At 46.5% G+C, this 25764-nt stretch overlaps 1 long non-coding RNA gene across 5 annotated transcripts; it reads left to right on the forward strand.

Annotated features, from left to right (window-relative positions):
* Positions 1-587: 587 nt before the first annotated feature.
* LOC110215247 (uncharacterized) lies at positions 588-23052 on the forward strand. Of its 5 annotated transcripts, XR_002326462.2 has the most exons (6): positions 588-902; positions 4856-4966; positions 10272-10376; positions 10897-11056; positions 14115-14708; positions 17394-23052. It is a non-coding gene; the product is annotated as an uncharacterized LOC110215247 (long non-coding RNA). The 5 variants fall into 5 exon arrangements; XR_002326461.2 differs by having other exon boundaries at positions 10251-10376; positions 10897-14708; XR_002326460.2 differs by having other exon boundaries at positions 10269-10376; positions 10897-14708.
* Positions 23053-25764: the final 2712 nt, after the last annotated feature.

The following is a 25764-nucleotide window of genomic DNA, read 5'->3' on the forward strand; positions in this document are numbered from 1 at the left end:
GTCTGGGCAGACACGGAAAGAATAGGCTGCAAGCTGCCCTGGGGGATGGAAGGGGGTGGTGTGGGACAGGCAGCAGCTGGTGCTCGAGGGGTCTGTTCAGCCTGGTCCAGATGGACAAGCTCTGCAGGTCTGGGGCCCCTGATCTGAGGCACGCACTTAAACGAATCTTTTCTCCTTTCCTCCCTCTCATCCTCTACCCCCGCCGCCTGCTGAGATCCTCGGGGTGGGGAGGAGGGAAGGGGGTAGCAGGTGTAAGGGATGGGGTAATGGGGCACTGGGAAGGGAAAGATGGGGTGGAGGGAGGCCCGAGGGCAAGGAGGCTGGTAGGGGGTTTGCAGCCAAGGGGGAAGAATTTGATCAGCTGGGACGAAAGAGGCGGGGAGGGGGGGCTTAGGAAAGACGAGGGGCTCTGGGGCGCCGGAGGGCAGAGAGGAACCGGCTGGGGGCAACTTGTTCCAGGGTCCCTGCAGAGGCCCGGGAGGGGGGAGGGGCGGGGCTGGGCGGTGTCCTCTTCAGAGAGCGGTCTCTCCTACGCCCCTGTTTGATTGGCGCTGCTCGGAACCTCCCCACTTTGCGCCAGCCCACAGAGAGCCAGAGCCAGCTTAGCTGCTGGGACCAGAGGGCAGTTAGGCGCGGCTGGGGAGGTTGGGGACTGCGGCTACGGCTGGGCGGAGAGTGTGCTGGGCCTTCGCTTTCCCGGACTTGCAGTCTCCTCTTCTCCCTCCCCAGTCCGGCCCTCCCTCCTCACCGCAGCAGCCGCCACCTGGAGCCTCGCACAAAGCAGGGTGGATGCTCGCCCCTTTGAGCTGCTGCCTGCGTGCCTTGTGCGCTGCCTGCGCCTTGATCACCCAGACCACTGCACCTCAGAAACGTCTCTGCCTGGCCCGCCTGTAGGGAACCAGGTAAGGCTGAGACTTTCCCTTTCCTGCCTTCTCTTCACGGTCCTATTCCTCAAGCACCAACCCCAACCCCATCTCCACTCCCATAAGCTACCCCTATTCCCATCCCAATCCGCTCCTCAACCCCTATCCGAACCTCAACCCCACCCGTATCTCTGGAGCCAGCCCTATTCCATCTCCATCCCTATCCTCCTCCCCAACCCTAATCCTGTCCCTAACCCTATCCCCATCACATTCCCTGATCCCGACCCTCTCCCCTTCCTCATCTTCCTCCCATTCCCAAATCTAACTCCACCCCCATTCCCATCCCCCTTTCATTCCCCATCATTGTCTCCTTCCCCATCCTCCTCCTTTTCCCCATCGCCGACCCACAAGTCATCACCCCTCCCTTCCCTATCATCATCTCCATCCCCAACCCCAACCCCATTCTCATTCCTGTTCCCCTCCCCCATCTTCATTCTCCTCTCCCTCCCCTTCCCCATTTCCTCCCTGTCTTCATCTTCATCTCCATCCTGAACTTCAGCACCATTCCTCTCCCCTTCTCCTTCCTCATTTTCCTCCCCTTCCTCTTCCCCTCCCCATTTCTATTCACACCTGAAACCCATCCCCATTCCCTACCCTTCCTTATATTCACTTTCATTTCCATGCCTAACCGGGATCCCACCCCTATCCTCCCCATCCTCAGGTTATCCCTATCTCCATCCCCAACCTGAACCTCATCCTTATTTTTATCCCCCTCATATTGCCCATCCCTATCCCTGTATCCCTATCTTCATCTTCAACCCAGAGGGATGGGAGGAACTGAGCACTTCTCCCTTCCCCCAGGTCCAAGGAATCACACAGAGCCCTGCAGAAAGCTTCCATCCTCAGCAGGGGTGGGATGGGGGCTTAGAGATACCTCCCCTCCTAGCCATTGTCCACTCTCTATGACACACACCCTGCCCCAAGGGATTTGGGCTGCAGCAAAGTGGAGGAGGCCAGGGCCAGTGTAGACTGGCCTTCCCAGTGTCCCGTTCAGGATTCCCAGATGGCATCCTGGTGAGGTCTGCTGTGTCCTGCAGCTGAAGAATCAGCAGGATAAAGAACAAAGGACTTACCATCCAGCACCCCCCTAACTCCCCCCAGCTCCCACAAAAGAGCAGCAGATGGGCTCTGGGGCTGCAGTATGAGGGAGGGGGGAGCCATCTTCTGCTGCAGTTGCTAGGGTGGGGTCACCCCTGGACAATAACCAGGGAGAAGCTTTTGAAGCCTGGACAGCATCTTAACAGCCCTTCTCTGGTCTCCTCCTCCCTCCCCTGAGCCCTCATACACTGCAGAGCACCTGCCAGCTTTCTTCTGGCCTTGGGACTCTGAGATCTCCAAAGATCTACCCTTATTTTCCTGCTCCAACCTCAGAAGAACTCTGCAGAGGGAGGAAACTGGGTTCTTCTAGTCATGTTTCAATTATTCTAGAAAAGTGAGGCCCCCTCCCCAAATGCAGACCCTTCCCCATTTTCTCTAGGGATTCAGATCAGGGCTCAGACAGAACCCAGGCATCCAGGCCTAGGTACCTTAGCCCTAGCTGAGGAGCCATTGTATCACTTTCCTAACTCTGACTTTGTCTCCACATTGACATGCTTTAGTTGGGAATGACCTCATAGAACCTGCATATTTGGGGACCCTGAAGGGTGTGGGGTCTCCCCAATCCCTTCAGTTTTGAGAGCGATGCCTGAAAGCAATTTCCTGGTCCTAGTTCCTGTTAAAGAATTAAAGTCAAGGCTTGGCTGCGGCAGTAGCAAAAGAAGGGTGGGGTCTGTCTTGGACTAGAGGGGGTCTTGTCATCTCCCCTCAAGATTCAACAGCCAGAGGCTAGAATCACCTGCTGGGGGCTGCCCTGAGGAGGAGGCAGGAAGGTGTCTGAAGCAGTGACTTGTTCAGAACTTTGGGGCATTAGTTGGCTCCATGGCTCAAACCAATTCTCAGGCACACACCCAAACTGCAGAAGACATCCTGGTGAAAACAGCTGGTGGGATAAAGAAGAGAGAAGAGAGGAGAGAGAAGGAGATAGAGGGAGGAGAGAAAGAGACAGAGACAGAGAGAAGAGACACAGAGACAGACAGAGAGACAGAGGGAGAGACTGAGTCAGAGCCAGAACCAGAGTGAGACAAGAGTCAAATACAGAGAGAGACAGAGACTGAGTCACAGCCAAAGTCAGAGAGACACGGAAACAGAGAGTCAGAGAGAGATGGAGAGATAGAGAGAGGGACACAGAAACAGAGAGATATAGAGATAGAGAATGGAGAGACAGAGACACACATGGGGGTTGGGAGAGAGACAGACAGACACACACAGATAGACAGACAGACAGAGGGGCAGAGACAGATGCATACACACAGAGAGACAGGGAGACAAAGAGAGACACACACACACGCAAATGGACAGAGAGTCAGAGAGAGTCAGAGACACAGAAAAGACAGAGACAGAGAGACATGAGGAGAGAGGAAGAGAGATAAAGGAGAGGAGGATGCAGGGGAGAGAGAAATAAAGAGACATACAGAGGGTTACTGTTTGGGGAGGAGGAGGAGGAGAAGAAAGAGGAATAAAAAGAGGAAAGAGAGATAGAGACAAATATACAGAGAGACAGAGATGGAGTGTCACAGACTTTCTCAGAGACAGACAGAGATACAGAGTGAGAAAAAGAGAGGAGAAAGGAGGTGATGAGGGGCCAAAGGAGACATCTAAAAAGAATAAAGAGAAGAGAGGAGGAGGGAGAGAGGATGAGGAAGGAGAGAGAGGAGAGGCAGAGAAAGATAGAGGTAGAGGAGGGAGGGGAGGGAGAGAAGAGAGAGCAATGGGGAGGGAAGTGGAAAGAGCAAGGAAGAGGGAGAGTGAAACAGAGACTAATGCTGTCCTATAGAGAGCTGTAGGCTTTGGTCCCCATTCATTTCTTATCTCCCCACCCCACCAAAAAAGGCCCTGGTTCTCCCCAGCTGTTCCCCTGGATGTTCTGGTTTTCAAGTTCACTCTCTGAAGAGAGAATGACCCTCGTGATGCCTTTGGGATGCAGCCAATGCTGGTATTGTACCCTTCATTTTACTGAAGTGGAAACTGGCCTGGACGTGAATGGATTCCCCCAGGCTACTAAAACCCAAGGCTTCTGGGGTTCAGCTCTGTGTCCTTTCTGCTGCCTACACTCTTCTACTCTTCGTAGCTGTTTGCTCCCAGGAAGCTCAGTTCCCAAATGTACTATCCACTTTCCCCCCTGCTCACCCTAAATCTCATAGATCTTGGACACTGCTTCTCCCTCCCTGCTTAAAAACCACACGAGAGCAAAACCACTAAGGCCAGATGAGAAGCAGTTACTATCAGCTTAATGCACATTTAGGAAAACACGGTTTCCTAGAATTCTAGAGCTTTAGAACATAGAAGGTCAGAGCAGGAAGGGGATGTAGAACATGGAAAATAGAACGTGCAGATCTAGAAAGAGCTTTAGAACCATCATGTCAGAGTTGGGAGGGGCCTTAAATTAGAGAATGTCATGATGGGAGGGACCATAGAACAGGGAATGTCAGAGCTGGGGAGGGGGAAGGGGCCTTAGAATGGCTCCCTGCACAATTTCCCCCAATTAACTCCCTGTCACAGAAGGACCTAACTTCCATTTCTGAGATGATAGAGACTGAACCATGAATCCTGCCTTCTCTCCTGATTCACACCATTCTCTTCTTTCTCTGCGAAAGAGAGGAATCATCTATGAGGGTTGTGAAAATCATTTCTTCTATATTTGTCCTGGATCCCACTTCCTCCCATCTCCCTGGGAACAGGCCCCCTCAGTCATTCTCCCTCCCTTCTCTCATGCTCAGTGTCTCCTTGTACACTGGTTCTTTCCCTGATGTCTACAGCTGTGGCCAGATCTCTGGATCATCACTTGGTGTTCCCATCTCCTCAGTGCATCCTCTTCTATCTCTCTTCCCATCCAGAGCCAGACTCCTAGAAGGCTTCCTGTATAGCCCTTGTCTACATGTCCTCCCTACTTCTTGTGGACTCTGGCTTCGGACCCACATCACTCAACAGGGAATGGCTGTCTCCAGGTTAGTAACAATATCCCAATTGGGAAATCTCACAGTGGCCTTTTCTCAATGCTCTTGCCACTGGACTTCCTGCCAAATTGCTAGTGATCTTTCTCTCCCTAAATTACCTTAGATCTATGTTTTTGTGCATACATTTTATCCATCCAGTAGAACAGAAGTGCCTGGAGGACAGAGGCTATTTTGGCATTATCTGTACTCTCAGCCCCAGCATAGTGCCTGGGACAGTGTAGGTGCTTAATAAATTAATGTTATATTTCATTTACAGGGCAACTAGGTGGCACCAGTGGGTAGAGTGACTCATCTTCCTCAGTTCAAATCTGGCCTTAGACACTTACCACCTGTGTGACCTGGGGCAAGCTACTTAATCCTGTTTGCCTCAGTTTTCTCATATGTAAAATGGGCTGGAAAAGGAAATGGCAAACTACTCTAGTATCTTTGCCAAGAAAACCCTAAATGGAGTCATGAAGAATACAACATAACTGAAAATGACTGAACAACGACAAAAATTTAATTTACAGTAACAATAGCTAGCATTCATATAGTGCATTAAGGTTTACAAAGGACTTACAGATATTAACTGGAATCTGGAGAAAACATCTAGAGGATCGTGACATATCCCTGTTGGCTAGTCATATCACCACTGAATGGGACAGAATGATTGGATGGTACAGCTAGTAGGCGAACTAGCAATCCTGTTGTCCAGTCTTATCCTATAACAGAGGAAGAAAATGAGTCTCTGGGAGAGGAAGTGATTTGCCGAAATGAGTGAAAGAATTCATGTCTTCTAATTCTCAGATGGGTGATATTTCTGGAAGACTTTATGACTCACAAAATATGGTCAATTTGCTTGGATTCAATTCAATCCAACAAACTTTCCTTAAATTTGAGAGTGTCAGAGCTGGGAGGGGCCATCGAGCAGGGAATATCAGAGCTGGGAAAGGCTTTATGACATAGTATGTCAGAGCTGGGATGGGTCTTAGAACAGGGAATGACAGAACTGGGAGGGGCCTTAGAACATAAAATGTCAGAGCTGGGAAAAGCTTTATAGCAGAAAATCAGAGCTAGGAAGGGCCTTAAAACTTAGAATGTCCAAAACTAGGAGGGGTCTTAGAATAGACAACGTCAGAGCTGGGGTGGTCTTAGAACAGGGAATGATAGAGATGGGAGAGATGCTAAAGACCATCTAGGCCAAATCACAGCTAACCAGTAATCTTCTTTACAACAACCCCAACATTTTGACTTGATCTTTCTATCCATGCACATTGGCAGCTAATCCATGTTACTATCTTAGCAAGTTACTGGAGTTTCAGTTACTTGCCCAGAGTCATAGCGCTAGTATATGTAAGAGGCTGTGCTTCTGCCCAGGTCTCAGGGCCTCCGAAGTAGTCCTCTTTTTATGTTAGGTTATGTCTTTCTAAAGCAATATAAAGAGGCAGAGAGCGCTAATAAAGGGAGGCTCAGTAAAGGCCCCATGTAGGAGGTGGTCACTGAACTGAGCCTTGTAGAAAGCTCAGGATTCTGCCAGGTAGCAGGGAATCCCTTCTGAGTCCTAAGTGTGTGGATGAAAGGTAACTAAGACATAGCGTGATGTATCAACGGGAGACATCTGGGGTTGGTAGCAGCAGTCCACTTAATTTCAGGCTATTCTGGGATTTAACTCTCATACCAAAAGAAAAGTTCACATTTTGATTAGCAGGCAGAATGTTCAAAGTTTATTGTGAACAGCTATAGCTGGAGGCTTCACTCAGTCTTTCCATCCCAAAGTGTCAATGCATAAAATGGCCTATTCACACAATTATAGACAGAGAGGAATTACATTGAGGATAGGAATTAAGAAGGCTTAGGGATGTCAGGAGGTAGGCTAATGGATACCTTAAGGATGCTCACTATGTCATCCACAATCCTGGGAACTGAGTTGGAGCAGGACAGGGTTTGGGGATAAAATCATTCAATTTAGCTGCTCTGATAAAATGACACATATGAGAGTTGTTATCTGGTAATGAAAGTGGGAAACAATTTGTCATATATGAAAGACAGGACCCCAACTCTTGAAAAGACAACATCTATGGAAACCTAAGGGCCAGACAGACATTTCATTGAACATGACTTGGAGGTTGTTAATCTGGTTGACTAGAAGGATGGTGATACCTTCAGAAGAAATACGGCAATTGGGAAGAGTGATGGGTTTTAGTAAAAGATTTGGAGGTCTCTTTTGGACCTGTAAGATTTTAGGCTATGAGACATCCAGGTCTAGATATCAACTAATTAGCATTCAATGAATCAACAAACACCTACATGTACCTGGTGCTAGGCACTGGAGGATTAGTAAATACCTCAAGTAGGTAGTGATACATTCAGGAGAGGACAAAAGCTGAACAGTTCCTGTCCTCAAGGACCCTACATTCTATTGGGAAAGTCAGCAGGCACACATATAGGTGTATACACACATGTAGGGACCGCTAGGTGTTACAATGGATAGAGTACTGGGTCTGGAGTCAGTAAGATCTGAGTTCATATCTGGCCTCAGACATTCACTAGCTATGTGACCTTGGGCAAGTCACCTAACATCTGTTTTCCTCGGTTTAAATAGCGTCTACCTTCCAGGGGGTTGTAAGAAACAAATGAGATAGTAATTATAATTACAATTAGTATAATACCTACCATATAGTGAGCACTATATACATGTTAGTCATTGTTATTATTATTATTATTATTATTATTATTATTATTATTATTATTATTATTATTATTATTATAGCTATGCAGGGATTGGGGATGGAAGGCTAGAATTCCGGAGAGAGGTGAGAGCTGGCTGTGTAGATTTTAGACTTATCTGCATGAATTGCTATTTGAACCCATGGCAGCTGATGAGATCACCAGGAGAAAGTGTATATAGAGATAAGAGTAGAGGACTCAGGACAGGGCTCCAGAGTGCCTCACACATAGGTCGTGATATTCCAAAGGATACTGAAGAATAGGAAGAGCACCAAGAGAATGATATTAAGAAGAAGAATCAGGGAGGAGAGGATCCCGAGGGGAAGAATGTCAAACACTGTCCAGAAGCAAAAGGCCTAGGAAAAGGCCATTGGATTCAGCCATTATGAAGTCATTGGGAACCATGGAGCGAGCAGCTTTGCTGGGCTGTGTGGGTTGTATGCCAGTCCACAGTGGTTTGAGTGGGAAGTGAGGAAATAGAGGCAATGAGGATAGACAGCTTTTTCTTTTTTTAATTGCTGCTTTTTTCTTTGGTTTTTGTATCACATTCGTCTATAAATATATCCTTCTGCATTCCCTAACCCAGTGAGCCTTATTTTGTCCCAAAGATTTAAAAGAAATTAAAAAGACAAATAGCTCAGCAGAACCAACATTCCTTGCAACAGCATTTGACACCCACGTAGACCCCCTCCCCTCAACTTCTCGAATAAAGAAAAGAGATGTTTTTTTTTTCCTCTGGAGAAAAATTTGGTCAGTAGAATTCTGCAGTATTCAATTTCATTGTCTCCCTCCCTCATTGTAAATGGAGGAATAGGGAATAAGGGATCTAAATATTTATATGGCCTCCACCGTGGGCCACATGCTGCACTAAGCAGTTTACAAACATTCTCTCATTTATCCTCATGACAGCCCTGTGAAGTAGCTGTTTAGCAAGTTAGCCATTCCCGTTTTGAAGTTGAGGAAACTGAGGCAAACAGAGGTTAAGTGATTTGTCCAAAGTCATACATCTATAGTCAGTGTCTGAGGCTAGACTTGAAATCAGATAGGCCCACCATTCAATCCACTGTACCACCCGGCTACCTCAATGTGATAACCATTGCATATATTGTTTTCTTGGTTCTGTTTACTTCATTATGAACCTGTTCAAAGAAGTCATCCAATGCTTCTTGTATTTCCTCATCCATTGTTTCTTACGGTAAAATAATATTCCACGATATTTATGGGCACAATTTGTTTACAATTCTTTGACAGGAGAGAAAGTACTGCTATGTTGATGCATGTGGGTTCTTTTTTTTTTTTTTTATTGGCCTCCTTGGGGTATATGCCAAGCAGTAAGGTGTCTGGGTCAAAATATATGGACATTTCATGTAGACAGCTTTTTTCTAGGAGTTTGCCTGAGACTGAAAGAGGAAATGGATAGAAGTATCTTGAGGGGATGGTAGGGCAAAGTGAAGGTTTTTCTTAAAATTGGGGGTTATCTGAATATGGTTATAGGCAACAGGGAAAGAGCCATCAGGTTAAGAGAGGCTGAAAATTAGAGGGTGAAGCAGGGACAAGCTCCTGGAGGAGATGGATTGGGAGGGGAGTAAGGGCATGTTCAGAGGGGTTGAAAAGATAGTGGGTAAAGATGCCTATAGGGGTTAGGTGTTTAATTTGAGAGAAGGAACTCGCATCAGACGGCTTTAGTTTTTTTGGTTAAATATGAGTTGATGTCTTCTGATGAGATGGGGAGAAGGGAGTGGTAAACGTGACTTGAGGAGAGAACAGAGGCTTGGAATAGAGACTGTAGGGAGTGGGGTAGAGATTCAGTTAGGACAGTGTAAATGATATCCATGGAGCATTGATGGCCCCGTTGAAACTAGATAGGCTAGGGATGGGGACTGGATTTGTGAGTTCATTTGTATAGGCCCATAGCGGTAGGGAACCTGTGGCCTTCTAGGTCCTTGAATGTGGCTCTTTGATTGAGTCTAAGTTTCACAGAACAAGTCCTTTTATTAAGGGGATTTGTTCTGTGAAGTTTGGATTCAGTCAAAGGGCTGCACTTGAGGACCTAGAGGGCCACAGGTGGCCTCAAGGTCACAGGTTCCTCATCCCTGGGAGAATCTCCAGGTGAGGAAACTCCCATTATCATTAAGATTGGGACCTCTTCTGCATCTTACAGTCTGGGGGTTAAGTGATTTGGTCACACAGTGTGTGTCAGAGGTAAGGCATGGACCCAGGCCTTCCTGGCTTTCAGATCAACTCTTTATCCGCTAGTGGATTGAGTGCCAGCCCTGGAGTCAGTAAGACCTCATTTCAAATCCAGCTTCAGACGCTTAGTAGCTATGTGACCCTTGACAAGTCACTTCACTTCAGTTGTCCTCATTTTCCTCATCCGTAAGATGGGGGTAATAACAGCACCTATCTCGCAGAGTTGTTGTGAGGAACCAATGAAATAATAATTATGAAGTGCTTAGCATGTGGCTTGGCACATAGTAAGTGCTATATGCATTTTATCTTTTATTATCCTGACTACTATGCCACCCTGCCCTTTAGAGAGATTAGATAATATATTGTCATTTCATCACAGTGGTGTGATTTTGCCCAGCAGTGTTCATCAGTGGCGGAGATTTAGGGGATATTTCTACATGGGGACGGAGATCCAGGAGCTGATGAGGAGATCCATGGACAGGAGACTGAAGGAAGCCCTTAGAAGGTAACAGTCTCCACTCCTCCCACTGGCTTAAGCAAGTGTTGGAGAGTTCCCAAAATCACTGGACAGGGGCAGCCTGGGAGTGAAGGGGGCAGAATTTCCCCAAGTGGCATGTTTAGTGAGGTTGAAATGGCAATACATTACTGAACACTTTCTGCATGGGGAAGTGTTGGTCAGGACGATCACAGATTTAAAGCTGGAAGGCTCAAGGAGTTTGAGAAACTTGCCCAGAGACTCAAATTCATTGTCAGAAATGAGCTGGAGGTAGGGCTGGGTGGATACAGTGTAATCTCCATGTAAGCGGTAGGATTACCCCTGACCAGAACGACGTTGGGTCAACGTTGTATGTGATTGAGAAAAGAACTTTCTTGGCTCCTTCCTTGAGATGCAGGCCTGTTTGTGGTAGACATAGTGCGTCGTCCTGACGCACAACTTCCAGATTCACTGCTTTAGTTTTCCTTCCCCCTGAAAGCTAAGTTTCTAATTATACTTCCCCCAATGAACCTTGCTTACATGCTTCCAGGACAAGGGAGCTGTTTGGACACCAGAAGAGCCTTCACATTTTCCAGTATTGTGGAATCGGTTTCCAGAGTGTTTCCGTTTCCTGTGATAAAAGAAGGGTGTTTCCAAGACTCAAGCAGCTGGACATCCCCTAACATGTCAGGCAGGAACCTTGCAGATAAGTATGACAAACTTACCAGCCTCCTCTCTCTAGTCTTTTTGGCTCTGAGAAAGGCTAGCGTGGGATAGGTGCTTAATAAATGTTCATGTTGAGTGGAATTGAATAGAACATAGAGAAGGCAGAATCATAGGCTTTTGGGTCAGGAAGGAAACTTGAGAGGTCATCTCCATTGCTCTGCCTCTAGGTGGCACTTCTGAGAGATGAGAGACCATTTCCGTTGTTTTTCAGGGTCCCAGAGGACCTGGTCCAACTCTCCTTCTGGGCTCTCTTTAGCTCCAAGCTCAGTTTCTCATGCTGGGTCAAAAGTATTGAGATCCCTTTTGGTCTTGGGGCGTGGAAGCCGAGTAACCCTGCTGACTGGGGTTCTTATACTCTTACTTCCTCTGTGACTTTGGTCAAACCCTGAGGATTTGATATCACTTTCCTTATATGCACCAAATACTGCTACCCAACATACACTTTATGTAAACCTTTAGGTAAAAGTCTTCTTATTTTGGCTTTGCATACAATGTAGCACAATGTCTGTGGCAAATAACAATACAGGCTATATCTGGACCTCAGTTTCCTTATCTGTAACATGAGGCAGTTGGACTAGATGACCTTTAAAATCCTTTCCAGTTCTAGAACTCTGATGATCATAACCAAATATACTTGTTCCTGAGACTAGATTCAGGACAGAATCCCCACTCTCCTTCTCAGCTGTGTAACCAGGAACCATGGGGCATCTTGGGGGAATAGAAGCTTGTATATAGCCTGGCCCCTCTGATCTGCTTTTCACACAGACTTAGAGCTTTCTTAGATTCTGTTGCAATGTGAGAAGGATGCATAGAATTATAGGCTGTCAGAGCTGGGAGTCATCTTAGATTACAGAATGTGAGATCTGGGATGTCAGGGCAGGGAGGACCCTTAGAACAAAGAATGTCAGAGTTAGGAAGGCATGTAAAACAAAGAATGTAGGCCAGAGCCAGAAAGAGCCCTAAAATGTAGAATGCTAGAGCATAGGCCATATAACATTGGAGCTGGGAGGGACCTCTCTGGGCATCCAGTTCGACCTCATTTTTTTTAAACAACGAAAATGTTATTTTTGCCCTATGGATTGGAAACAGTTAGAAACAGAATCAGGTTAACCTACAGGTCCATGTAAATTACAATAATTCCTTATAAATAAATTGAAAATATGTATGAATTTCCAAAGAAATGGCTGATTTCATAGAGACAGCTTTTAAACCTAGTTCTTTATGGTCCTTAACAGGAATTGCTTTATTTAAAACTGGCTCACAGTGAGGTTCACGTGAACCATAGGGGTAAATACTCTCCAAAGCACAGTGAGGCTGACAGGATAGTATGCTTACCAGCACGTTCCTTGTGACTACAAGAAATACTTAATACCAGCCATTATTCAGTGAAATGAAAACAACATAAGATGAATGTAAAAGACACCTGTCCGTGAACAGAATCTGTTGGTCACTGCCTTTTTTTTTCTTAACCAGGCCAATCCTGTAGTTTTACAGTTTCGGAAAATAGCCCCAGGCATGCAAAATGACTTGCTACAGATTGCATAGTAAATTATTGACAGGACTGGAACCAGAGCCCAGTCCTTCTGAATTTTTCATTCCCAATTCCACAGATAAGTCCCATTTCTTTGACTTTGTATTCCCTGGGTAGCAATCCTCTCTTCCATTCTCACTGCCTGACTGGCCCCTAGACTTTACAGGCTGGAGGGTTTGTTTCTAGTGATTCGGAGCAGGAAGAGGAAGAGCCACTCAGTTCAGTGTCCAGGGGCTCAGATCATTATTGCTCCCTCCACATTTTGAAAAAGCACCCAAAGAGTGGGTTTAGCCTTCCCCTTCCAGGCCCAGTGCCATTGTCCTCTGAGGATATCTCCTTTTCCCACAGGTCTACAGTAGAGATTGAGGGTAACTCCACTGCTTGGCATATGAGTCAATTAGTAAAATCTTACTGACCAACTACATAGCTCACAGGATGCTGAAAAAAAGGAGACGTCTCCAGGAGTCACCCCTCCGACCCACTTAGCCTGAGCATTTTTGTGGGGAAAGGAGTGAGGGAAATATTGGTCCCCTCCAGAGCAGACCAGCCAGTTCTGTAGGGGATTCATGAAGGATCATGTAGGAGTTGCCTCTGTCAGCATGCCAGTTACTTCCAAGCCACTAAGGCAAAAAGAGGAGTCACTATCCATCATTCTACCTCCAGCTTCCATTTGGGGACCTTTTTTTTTTAATCCCTGCAGAGCTGACCTCAGTGTTCATTGTTATCTGATTTTACCTGGATAAATATGTTGGGTGATAAGATTAGCAGCTTTGGCTGGGTTTTAAAAGACCAGGACCCCCAACTGCTCACTATGTACCTCTGGAGTCCTATACGGCCAAGGAACATTCTCAATCTTGGCACCTGATCACACTCCATACCCTTTAAGGATGGCCTTAGTGGGTTCTCCTTCCACTTTCAGAGAATTATTATCTTCATGACTTTGTGATTATCTTTGGATGACCCAAGGCTGGGCAGTTTCATACCTTTCAAATCATCTCTAATGGTTTAGAGTCTCAGGTTGTAAATGCAACAGTGATGTGGTCTCAGGAAGGTCTTATCTTTGTGGACTCACTGTGAGGAGGCTTGTCTTTAGCTATTATGGAGGTATCAAGCAAAGTCAGATTTATTCCCTAAAGGAAAAAAAAACCCACAGACACCTGCAAAACCATGTGAATGGTAAAGGTAACTGACATTTGTGTGGCTCTTTGAGATTTTTCTAAGTGTTTCTTACACTTTATCTCATTGGAGTATGACAACAACCCTAGGAAGCTCATACACTACAAGAATTCCTATCTCCATCTTAGAGATTAGGAAACTGAGGCTGGCCATATAGTTAGGAAGTATTGGAGGTAGGATTTGAACCAAAGTCTACCTGACCCCAAGTCCAATACTCAAGCCACCACACCAAGTTATGTATCCCAAGAGCAAAGGTACTGGGAGGGACATACCTAGAGAGATTCTTACCAGGAAAGTTTCTGTTCATTTCATCAATGCACCTTTACCAAATCTAGGGGCTCAGTTGAGTCTGAGATGCTCTCTGCAAGGAACCAAATCTTCCCAAAGCTCCAAAAGAGAATGCCTGGTAGTGTATTTTAATCTTTACATGGCGGTATGTTGGTTGTTTCTGTTGCTGATATTGGTATTGCTTTTATTATTGTTGTTGTTGTTTTGGTTATTAAGCTCGCTTATAAAGCCTTCCCTTGTCCATAGTGACCGCTGCTGCTTTTCGCTGTCCCCGACCATAGTGCTGAAGTAGTTCCCTGCTCCTTGGCTTTCCCTGGCCATGGTGCTGACAGTAATATCAACTTCTATCTCTTCATAGAAGCTCTGGCCCTTGGTGTCTGTGTGGTGGTGTGGGGGATGGATGTGAGATGGCACTTGATTAGACTCTAGAATCCTTAGGGTTCCTGGGATTTCTCACTAGCTAAAAGACCCTGGGATTGGGGAGGGATCTTGTTTTCTTCTGCTGCTTTGCTCGGTTGTCTTCTCTTCCAGCCACTAAGGACCCAACCTGGACAGTTCACAAGCCCATCCAGGGTCTGGAGCCTCAGAAATGCCTGTCTTGATTCTTTCTTGCTGTCAGCCAGTTGATTGGACACCTCCAGGTAGGAACCAAGAGGAATCAATCTGAAGAGTAGCCCATAGGTTAGAGAGGAAGGTAGAGCAAACTACTTGTTAGGGTCCTTGTAGAAAGGATTCTTGTTCAGACATAAATTGGACGAGTTGTTCTCTCTGGTCCCTTCCAGTTCTGAAATTCTGTGATTCTTGGAGAGCTTGCTTAGGTCCCTGCCCCATACCTTCCACAAAACAGAGAATCTGTAGGAACAGAGAAGTCATGTCTCTCAATATCCATTGATTCTATGTGATGAATGAAAACCCCTGAGAGACAGTTTCTGGATAATTAATAATCAATTTATTAATTAAGCTAACCCTCAATCAATAAATTGATGGTCAGTGGTTTCTCTTGGTAACCAAAGATAAAAACAGGGAGAGCTTGATAGCCTTAAATGTTTTTGGAAAGGGAATGCCCCTGATGAATGAAAATCAACCTTGATTGGTGGACATTTAATAAGGAATGGGCCAGAAGTTTTCAGCTCCTCCTGCTGAGAACATGACTTGATTATGAGACTCAGGTACCTCCAGAAATCTGGACAGAGGAATCCATCTCCCCCTAGATTACTCTGGCTGGTTTTCTCCTCCATGAGCTGGATCACTCTAAACTCTAATGGAGAGATACAAGAATAGGAGTTCATTTCCTTAATATAAGAACTCATCTAGATTGGATTCTGTTTATACTATAAACCCAATAGGGTGAAGTCCCAAGATTGACAATCTCATCAACCAATCATGTCCTTCAGAGACTGACTTTTTATAGGGGCTGGACCTTAACTGAGGAAATAAAGGAGAAAAGTCTGGATCTCAAATTAATAATTGGTTATTAATATAGTGGTAAAATAATTTCTCTCATTCTACAGTTGGGAATTAGATTCTTCTCCTTTACTCTTACTCTCCTATTTACAGTCTCTCTGTCTTTGGGCAAATCACTTAGCCTCTAAGATCCTGTTTCCTCATCTGTCACTTGGGGGCAATGATCTTTGTACTACCAGTCCTAGAGGGTTATTTTGAAGAAGGAACTTAAGGTGCTCAAGAAATGTGTGTTGAAAGAAATAGAAATGAGCAGTGAAATGAGTTCTGTACCTGGAGTTAGGTGCTCAGAATCAGAAACACCTGGGTCCAAGTCCTACTTCTGACAGTCACTTACTGTGTGAAACCTTGGGTCTTTACTGGACTAGACTTGTGATTTCATTATTTTGTAGAACTCCAGATGAGGAAGTTCCTTCTGTCAATGCAGATCAATAGCTTCTCTTCAACTTTTGCTCTTAGGGAGTTGTCCATGGCTTGTGGGTTCCCCAGGTACACACAACCATTATATGTCAGGGTTGGGATTTGAACCCATATCTTCCTGTCTCTAAGGCTGATTCTGTAGCCACCATGACACACCACCTCTCTTCCTTATCTTTTTTTCCTACTGATTTTATTTATTTAATTTTTTAAATTAAAATTTCCTTTTTATTGTGAGATTAGCAAGCATCAACAGACACAAGCATTTCCTTAGACAAGGAAAAGAGAGTATGAAAAACTGAACAGTTTGTAGGGATATCACTATAAGGTTCTTTAAAGATGTTTTTATAGTTCTCAAGGCACTATATAAATAATAGCTATAATAATAATAATAATAATAATAATAATAATAACAGTAAGAACAACATTTCTGTACCACTTTAAGGTTTGCAAAGTGCTTTATAATTTTCATCTTATTTAATCTTAACAACAACCCCAGGAGGTAAGTGCTATTATTTTCCCCATTTTGCAGATGGGGAAATGGAGGCTAAGAGAGGTTGAGAGATTTGCTTAGGGTCTCACAGCCATACATGTCTAAGGTGGGATATAAACACATCTTCCTGATTTTAGGTGCAATAGACTACATAGCCTCTCTTTATCACCAGCTAGGGCGTAGGGCACCAAACCTAGAGTCAGGAAGACCTGAGGTCAGATGTGATCTCACACACCCACTAGCTGTGTGACCCTGGGCAAATCATTTAACCTCTGTTTACCTCAGTTTCCTCAGCTGTAAAATTAGAATGATAATAGCATCTGTCTTACAGAGTTGTTGACAGGATGAAATGAGATAATATTTGTAAAGTGCTTAGTACAGAGCCTGGCACATAGTAGGTGCTTAATAAATACCTATTTCCTTCCTTCCTTTCCTTCTATCCCTCTCTAAGTATAAAAATGGTAATCATTCCTTTCTGTCCAGGCCCCAGTAACAATATCAAAACATATATTAAGTGGGGCAGCTAGGTGGCGCAGTAGATAGAGCACCAGCCCTAGATGCAGGAGGACCTGAGTTCAAATGCAGCCTCAGACACATAACACTTACTAGCTGTGTGACCCTGGGCAAGTCACTTAACCCCATTGCCTAGCCAAAAAAACCAACCAACCAAACAAACAAACAACCCTCACCCCATATATTAAGTACCTACTATGTATAGAACACAGTTCTGGGTGTGGGTATGGGTGGGTGAGGCCCAGAGGGATAAAAAATTTAGATAAGCCCTGGCCCTAGCTCTGCTTAGACAGGGGAGATTAACCATATGTACAGTTTATCTAAGCAGAAAAGGACAGTATTGTAGGGTTGGAAGTGAGGGAGGGGTAGCAGTAAGGAGTAGAGAGTAGGGGGTTCAGAAGAATCTCCTAGACTTCATCTCACATATGCTCATCCTTTACAGAGCAGCTGTGCACACAAATGTCTACCTGTTCCGGACTCCAGTGGCTGCTACATCCTGACTCTTCCCCCCCGAGAAGTGACCGGCCTTGTCCAGAGTTCCATCTCCAAGTCCCAGATGGAAGATACTGAGCCTGGCCCGACGGACTCTTCTTCTCAGGACCTCCCCACCACCCTGTCCTTTTCCCACCCAGCAGAGTGAGTGCCAGAGCTCAGAGAATGCTGAAAGAGCTCTGCGTTTAGAGTTGGATGACATGGGTTTCAATCCTGGCCCTGCTACTTCTACTTACGTGAATTCTGACAAGCCACTTCACCTCTCTGGGCCTCAGTTTCCCCCTGTGTAAAATGGGAAGGGTTGGACCTCAGAAGACCCTTTCCATACTAGATTTATGACCCAAGGGTCTATTAATGAGTTCCTGCCTTGGCTGCCATCCCACAGAGAATGATGGTCTCTGTGATCCAGAACAATGCTGCCTACAGAGACAGAGCCCCAGGTAAAGGCACATGTATGGGGCTCTGGGGAAGACATCCAGCATGGCTTGGCTACCTACCCGGGGGATGTTTAGAGCCTGCAGGGAGACTTTCCTTCTCATCAATCCTGGCCTCTTCTACATGAGGTGCAGTGGGGTGAACTCTGACTAACTCAGGGTCAAGCTTAAGGATTCTCCAGCCTAGGGAAGGGCATGATATATAGCAAAGACCACTGGATTTGGCATCAGAAGACCTGGGTTAGAACTCAGGTTGTGTTAGGAGCTATGCAGCCTTGGGAAGTGCCTTCAACTCTCTGGCCTTGGTTTCCTCACCTGTAAAAGGAGGGGGTTGGACTAGATGGTCTTTACAGGTGTTTTTAACTCTAAGCCTGATGCTTCTTTGCCAATCCCTACCAAGTAGTGCTTCCCCCTTCCCCTCCTACTAGGGCACCCAGCCTGTGGCCAAAACCATTCTCTCAATAATGCCTTCCCTAACTCCACTTCGAAAGGCCCCTTCAGGAGGGAATAGGAATGCAAAATTGGAAGAGGGAAGTCTCAAGGGGGAGTGGTGGGAGAAGTGCGGGGAGCTTGGATTCCTAGATAGAGACCTTTCTGTTTCCCATCCTTCACTGTTCAATCATTCCTCAGAGGCATCACTTTTTTGGAGGGTTGGTGGGATCCCCCAGAATCACTGGGGAAGAATCTGCCCCCCTTCATTGGAGGAGGGCTGGTGGAGGGGAGGAAGGAATGTTTTGCAGGTGAAATGAATGCAGACCAATTTTTTTCCCCCTGTGAGTGGGTAGAACAATATTCCAGAACAGCGTGACTTTGGAGACCTCCAGGTTTTCTAGTCCAGATCTTGGGCCAAGGCCCTGCTTTGCTCGGCCAGGGGACAGGTGCCCAGCAGTCAGAAGGGAAAGTGAGTGAAATGTGGTACCTGAGTAAGATTGCCCTCCCCCAATTCCCTGGATGCGCCCATTGACCAAGGGTCATGCCCAATAGGATAAGTATTGGGAAGAGGTGGCTAGGGTCCAATTCGGTCATCCATCAAATCATAGCTGAGATGATGACAGATCTCACCTTGACCCCTCTGCCTCCTGATTTTCCTTTCTGACAGCTGTCGTCCTGTCATTGCAAAGTTCTTCCTATTGGTGGGAGGAAGGCAAGCAGGAGAGAGACCCTGAACTGGGTGCACAGCTGGGGGTCCTTGGACCAAGTACTTGACCTGTAGGGTCCATTGATTTATCTGCAAAATAAGGGTAGTGAGGTCTCACCTTCTGGAAGGCAGGGGATTGGATTAGATGACCTAATGAGATTCCTTCCTCCTACAGTCTCTGTGGCTTCAAGACCTCTGGTGGTGGGAGATGGTCTGGTGCAAACTTGGAAACAGCAGCTGCTTTAAGAATCATGCCCTGTCACTGCAGGTCAAGTACAGGCTGTATTGCTACCTTCTAGGTCTATATACCCTTGTCACTAGGTAGGAGATGGGGCTGCAGGTGCTTAAGGCCATTAGCAATGACCTCATTGGGGTAGATGCCATTGACCTTTCAGCCCTTAACTATGACAGGACTGTGGAGGGAGTAGTTTTGGAGAGGGTTTGGTTATGTTCTATGATCTCCTAGAAGGGGTTGGGACATGACCCAGAGGGTCCCCACTCCTGTAGTGTAGTGGATATGGAGTTCAAAGAGCTGAGTTCATTTCCCACCTTCATTGCTTGTTCTCTGTGTGACCTTGGGCAAGTCACTTAACTTGAGCCTTAGCTTTTTCATCTATAAAATGATGAAGTTGGACCCAATGACCTCTGAAACACTTCCAACCCTAAATCTATGATCATGTAATAAGTCATTAAGAATGTCTCTCTTCTGTGAGTTCAAATGACTTCTTTTGAAAACTATCTGCTTAGCATATTCCACCTCTTAGAGTTCATGAGTCGGTAAGAACCATGGTCTAGACTGTGAAAAGCCCTTGTGTGGAAGATCTGGATTCTAGCTCCAGCTTGGCTGCAAATTGTCTGTGTGAACTTGAGCAAGTCATGGCACCTCTCTGAGCCTCAGTTTCCTTTTCTGCACAGTTAGGGCAATGGGCAAGATGACCTGTAAGCTACAATGTTCCTAAAACTACTCTTTTGGAGACTTGAAAAGGTATTGGTGGTCGAGTTCTTAACTCCTCCATCTCAGTATTTAGTATCCCAGCATACCCCTCATACTTTACTTCCCGCCTGGTGGCTTGGGACATGGAAGAATACTTTCTGATGAATTCTCTGGCAATTTCTATGCTGCCTGAACCTTAGACATGGTCCCTACAGAAGAGCCTCAGTGCAGACTGGTGGAGGGGAGGAAGCATGTTTTGCAGGTGAAATGAATGCACATCGATTTTTTCCTCTATGTGAGTGGATGGAGCAGTATTTCAGAACAGCATGGCTTGGGAGCCCCCCAGGTTTTCCAGTCGAGTTCTTAGACCAAGGTTCTGCCTTGCTCAGTTAGGGGATGATGTCTAATAGTCAGATGGGGAAAGTGAGTGGAATGTGAAGCCTGAGCAAGATTAACACCGCCCCCCTCCATCCCCAGACATCCCCATTGACCAATATTTTTGATTATCAGGAGTTAGATACTCAGGCTTGGAGAGGATGTGTCAAAAAAAACAAGAAACAAACAACCCCCCCCAAAAAAACCCCAAGAACCCAGCCACATTTCTCATATTAGTCTGGATGTTTTCTCAGCGTTTAGCCTCATTTCAGTCCAATTCAACCCACCAGGGGTTTATTGACTCTCATACTGCATGAAAAACAGTATAGTGCTAGACGCTTGGACATCGAGGAGAGCCTAGTCCTGCCCTCAGGAAGCTTATAGTCTAGCAGGAGAAGTCAGACTTCTGCATGTAAATCAGAGAACAACAGAAGTTGATATAAGACTCTGGGAATGGCAGCATAGTTCAGAGACAAGAACCCTGGATCTAGAGTCAGAGGACCTGTGTTCAAATCATGCCTCCACCATTTAGTACCTGTGTGACCTTGGGCAAATTACTTCAACTTCCTGGGCCTTCATTTTCTTCTCCGCAAACTGGGGGGTTGGTTAGATGGCCTCTGAGGTCTCTTCCTGCTCTAGGTCTGTGACCCTGTGATGAAAAGCCAAGACAGATAGTAAGGAGAAGGGAGAAAGCATGGGCTTGGGGGAGGCAGGGCAGGTCCCATGGAGGCAGAGCCATAACTAGACTTTCTCTACCTGGGCCAGGTGGCATCAGCAGCAATAGTTTGGGGAAGCAAGGAGAGGCTTGCTTGGGCTGTGCTCTGCTTGGAGCAGGAGGCCTTGAGATACTAGGAGGCTTCCAAGCTCTCCCACTTGGAAAAGACTTCTATCACTCCCCCCTCCAATGGGACTGCAGGTGGAACATCCTTGGGATAGTGGCCTTAGTACCCTCTCAGTGACCTGCCCAGGGGCAAAAACTTCAGGCTCCCGACCCTAGTTCTGGCTCTGCATGAAGGTGGAGATGGGGCCAGAAGGTTGGAGGGGGGGGCACTCTAGGAGGGAAGCTTTGGGGTTTGTTCAGTGAATGGTACGAGGATGGGGCCTGGGGCTCTTGAGATGACCAGGGAGTAACCTTGGACTAATGCTGCATGTTTACCATTAACATACTAACCCCAGGGAGTCTTGAGGCCCCTCTGCTACCGAGGAGATGTGTCTGATGACGGGCTGCTCAGTGTGCCTTTTTGCTGGCAGACTAACCAACTAACCGGACCTGAAGCATGCTTTGTACTAACTACTGTTTCTCTGTTTGGCCCCCACCCCCACCCTATCCTAACTTCACAGAGCAAAGATGGCCTCGAGGGGAAATGGGAAACTTGGGTCAGTTTGGGCTGTAGTCCCAGCATCTCTGGGCAGACCGCCAGTCCAGTTGCCAGAGCGAACCTGCCACTCCCTCCCTGCAGATCAGGTCAGGGCTGGGGATCCCACCAGCAACAGGACCACCACAGCCTCTTGTCCGGCAGGCTCTCTTAGCTCAGCATCAGGCGTGAGAGTTGCCCCTGCCAGCCACCTGAAACTCCTGCAGTAGGCAGTGCCCAGGGCCCCATCACATTCACCCCCAAGGTGTGCGTTCTGCTCATAGACCCTGAGTCCTGGATGGGGATTACCAGGGGGTGGTAATCCCACTCTGGCTCCCTATGGAGGCCATTCCTACCTGTCTCCTTTTCAGTCAGTGGTTACTTTTTTTTTCTTCCTGTTACTAACCCATTTCTAACCCGAGCAAATACCTCAACTGCATTGCTCCTAACCAACTAACGTTCCCTGCTTATCTCCATTTCTCTCCTAGTGGCTCATACCTGTTTCTTTGCAGAGATGCCCCAGCTGGTGGTGATATGCTGTTCCTTACTAACCCATGCTCTGATCTTGGAGTCTTTGTTTCTGTCTTACTAACACCAGTCCTAATGCGCCTGCTAGCCACCCTCGTCATGGAGAGCAGATGCCTAGGGGTCTTCCAACCCTGAAGTCTAGGCTTTCCAGTAATTGCTTCTGCATTTATACTACCACTACCACTACCACTACCACTACTACTACTACTATACTACTACTACTACTACTACTACTACTACTATTGCTACTACCACCACTACTACTAACAAATATTTATATGGTGCTTCACAATGATTAGTAATAGCATTTATGTAGCACTTCAAGGTTTGCAAAGCATTTTACAAATATCTCGTTTGGTTCTCACAACAATCCTGGGAGGTAGGTACTAAAATCATCCCATTTTACAGATGAGGAAATGGAGCCTGAGAGAGTTTAAGTAACTTTCCCGGAGTCCCATAGCTAGTAAAATGGCAAAGGTGGGATTTGAACCCAGGTCATTCTGACACCAAGTCCGAGATCCATCACAGTGTCTGGCACATAGAAAGAATTTGGAAAATCCTTGTTGGTTTTTTAATTCATCCCCTGTTGAGACAGCCCAGAGTCAGCCATTTTGGAATGGGAACCCTCCTTAGATGGTTAGGGTGTTCAACAGTACACCGTTGCTATGGTTTTCCCAGAAGGCTTTACCTGAGTAGTCTGGAGGAGGGGAAGAGTTGGTCATGCTGATTGGTACAGGGTCTTCTCTCTTGGGCAAGTCAATTTCCTCTTCTGGGCTTCCATGTCTCTCTCTGTAAAATGAGAAAGTTAGACTAAATTGTCTGTAAGGTCCTTTCCAGCTTTGAAATTTGGTGAGTCCTGAGTCTCCATTTCTTCTTTTATAAGACGAGGATGCTAGCTTAGGTGGGTCCCTTCTGGCTCTGAGACATTTGATTCTGTGATCCTAGTCACAATGGTCATGGGTTTTGTAGATCTTGGCTCGAGAGGGCAGCCTGATTACTATCAGAATTGGGTTGAAGATTTCATGTTGGGGAGCTCTCTGTGGAGATGGAGAGGGAGAGTGGGCTTTCTGATGCATTATGGGGAGATTTTCACACAATGAGTGTGTCTGTGGGAGGGTTTTCCTGCCCAGAGTGGCATGAGATTGGAACACTGAGCCCTGGTTGGAAGTACCCACTAAATTGAGAGCTGCCCCAATTAATTGGCTTGGAAGGGGTGGGGAAGGAAGGCAAAGCTCTCCTTTCATGCTGATGGATGCTCTCAGGCCTCAGGAAAGCAGATGCTTTGCCATCCCCCTCTTCCCCCTTTCTCTAGGCCTGAGTCTTTCCCATCTCCCAGGATTATTAGGGCCCTGCTCCCTGTTCTGATTGTAGATGGTTATTCCTTTCTCCTTTGCAGCAGAAACTAACTGAGTTGCTTTGATTTATCACTAACAGACACTCCATGGAGGTGGAGAGATGCTGGCTTCAGACTACCCATGACAGCCAGCTGAAGGCTTGGTTCATAGAAAGGAAAGATGCTTGAGCTGGGAAGGGGAGGTCCCTATTTCAACTCCCTCACTTACTAGAACAGTGAGAATCCCTGGCATCCTGGCCATTTGGCTCCCCAGGGTTCCCTGGAAGAGGGAGTCTGGTGCATTGGGGTTATGTGGCACCAAAGCCATCACTGAGATCCAGCCCTAGGAAGCCACAAACTTTACCTTCCTTCTTTCCCCCCTGTATCCATCTACAGTGTGGCTCACAGCTACTGCCAAGGCTGGGGAAATGCTGATGTCTTTAGCCTGTTTCCTCCCTTCATTTACTCCCCTCTGGGTCATTCAAGAGTAGTGAGAGGATGGATTTGACATTGTTAAGGGAAAACCAGTGTCTTAATGAGAGGAAGGGACCTGAGAACTCTGGCTTGGGATTTGGAGTCAGAGGACCTTTGCTGACCCTCAGGCTTCCTATCTGTGCAATGGGGATACTCCCACTCCTTATCACACAAAAAATTCTTGGGAAGAAAGTGCTTTGGAAGGCTACCATTTCCCAGTCTATTTCAGGAATATGCTACCTTCTATCCTCTTATGCTTTTATCTATATTCCTGACATCCCTGAGTGAGGGAAAGCTTTTGATAGGAATGTGTCCCCATTTTATGGATGGAGAAGCTGAGGCACAGATTGAATAAGGTATCTCATCCAAAAAGAAAAGTGGAAGAGAAGAGAGGCTGTGGGGTGAGGAGAAGAAGGGGAGGAAATGGAACTGGAGGAGAAGTGGAGATAAAGTGAAGAGGCTCAGAAAAGGGGGATGGGAAAAGGTTGGGTAAGTCTAGGTATTCTGCACAGGTGTACTGGCTGTAAAGGCTGTCTAGGTGGAGATCCAGCCATGGCATCAAGTGAGAGGCTGTTTCACCTCTGTTTGCACACTTTCTTCTTCTTCTTCACTTCATAGCTCCTCCTTCCTTCTCTCTCTTCTGAACTTTTCACTCTCCTTTCTTCTTCATTCTCCCATTTCTTCACCTGCTTCCTCCTTTCTTCCTCTCCCTTCCTTTTTCTCTGCATCTCCCATCTTCTTATTCCTTCTACTCTATTCTTCCTTCTCACCTTTTCCTTTCTACTCTTCTCTCACTCCCTTTTTTCTTCTTCCTTCTTCCTTTTTGCTCTTTTCTTTTTTCCTCCTCTTGTTCCTCTTCACCTGAGAAAGCCAGGCCTTTAAGACTCCATAGAGTTCCAAGTGAGGCAGTCAACAGGAATTTGTTAAATGCTTAGGATGTGCCAAGTGCCAGATTTACAAAGAAAGGCAAAAATGGTACATTGATTCCTAACTAGTCCTGGGGTTTCACAGTCTTTGAATTCCCCAGGTCCTGATTGCCTATCCTATTCCTCTCCATATGGTCCTAAAGGTTGGGATGCTGGGAGAGCATCAGCCCCTGGGGGTTATGCTCAAAGGGCAGTGAGGATCAGGTCTTGACCTATTTTTATGAACCTTGTCCAGCTGGTGGGCACCTCTCCCTCCTGCACCACCTTTGGCTCCCAGACACTAACCCTAGCTGCTTCTCTGCTAAACCCTGCCTCTCCCTGGCTGCCCCTGCTCTCTAACCACTAACAGGCACTGCCTCCGCTTGGCCCCTGAGTGCCCAGGCCACGGCCTGCCTGTCACAGCTCTCACCACCTCCTATTAACCTCTTCTGCGTGACCACTACTAACCCCTCCCTCCTCGGTTCCTTTCAGCAAAAACTAATGGCTTGCTGACTCCTTTCCACTAACAAGCAGGTCCAGCTCTCTGTGGTTAACAGCTTGAGTGTCTGCATGGCTGGTGGGGGTTCCTGGAACCTTTGGTTCAGAGGGTGTCTAATCAGGTATGTTTGTGTTGGGGCAGGGGTGGGGGTGGGAGTGGAGGTGTGACTTGATGGCTGGTCTTGGCCCACAGGGTCTCCTTATCCTCTCCTCTGCCTAGTTCTTTAAGGGATACATTGATCAATGGACCTGACCCTTGGCCCATGAAGACAAGATTTTGTGATTTGTGTAGTGGCCCCTTGATGTGATTCAAGGGGTGCCAGGTAGGATCCCCCTTCTCCAAATGG

This window comes from Phascolarctos cinereus, unplaced genomic scaffold (assembly GCF_003287225.1).
Source record: "Phascolarctos cinereus isolate Bilbo 61053 unplaced genomic scaffold, phaCin_HiC Scaffold_4;HRSCAF=312, whole genome shotgun sequence".
NCBI classification, from domain to species: domain Eukaryota; kingdom Metazoa; phylum Chordata; class Mammalia; order Diprotodontia; family Phascolarctidae; genus Phascolarctos; species Phascolarctos cinereus.